The sequence below is a fragment of the Penaeus monodon genome, chromosome 29 (assembly GCF_015228065.2).
Source record: "Penaeus monodon isolate SGIC_2016 chromosome 29, NSTDA_Pmon_1, whole genome shotgun sequence".
Lineage (NCBI taxonomy): Eukaryota > Metazoa > Arthropoda > Malacostraca > Decapoda > Penaeidae > Penaeus > Penaeus monodon.
The window spans coordinates 3,732,503-3,733,110 of NC_051414.1; the positions used below are offsets into that span (position 1 = coordinate 3,732,503).

Consider the following 608-nt stretch of genomic DNA (forward strand, 5'->3'; position numbering starts at 1 on the left):
GTAGATGGCAAAAGTACATATATTAACATCAAATTGCATTGATCCCACAGTTCGACAGCAACAGAGAGCAACAGAGAAGCAAATCGAGCAACAGGCGAAGGAATTAAGGGCAGGAAGAATCAACAGCTGGGGCGCAAAGAACAAAACGACTTTATACGCGTTTTCGAGCGATAAAAACTGGCCGGCGTTCAAGGGTCCCTCTTGGCGAGTTGTCCTGCATGATTCCCCAGATCCTGTGGTGCCCTGTCTAAGGAATCTCTCCCCCCCCCCCATCCTTCTGCGTACCTTCCCTGAGTCTCTCTCTGCTTCGGTCTCCTTATTCCCCATTCGTTCTCTTTCACTTCTCCCTACTTCCATTATATCTTTCTCTTTTTTTCTCCTATTCTTTTTGGAGGGTCTTTGTCGCGTGGGAAATTGTTTGTGGTCGTGTTTACACCAGTATCCTGTTTTGTTTAATTTTTTTCTTATTCTTCTCATTCTTCGTTGGTCTTCATTCTACGTTGTCTTGTCCGTTGCTTCGTATATCGTTCTCCTTCCTTTGTCCGTCTTCTCTAAATCTCTCTTTGTAACATTCCTGCCCTTTATAAGTTTTTCTTTTTGTTTTGTTT

The 608-nt window shown here is 43.6% G+C and overlaps 1 protein-coding gene across 1 annotated transcript in view; it reads right to left on the reverse strand.

Moving 5' to 3' along the window:
* The window catches only part of LOC119591909, a gene marked incomplete at its 3' end in the record, with an annotated part of 31,088 nt that overhangs the window by 9,005 nt on the left and 21,475 nt on the right, over positions 1–608 (reverse strand).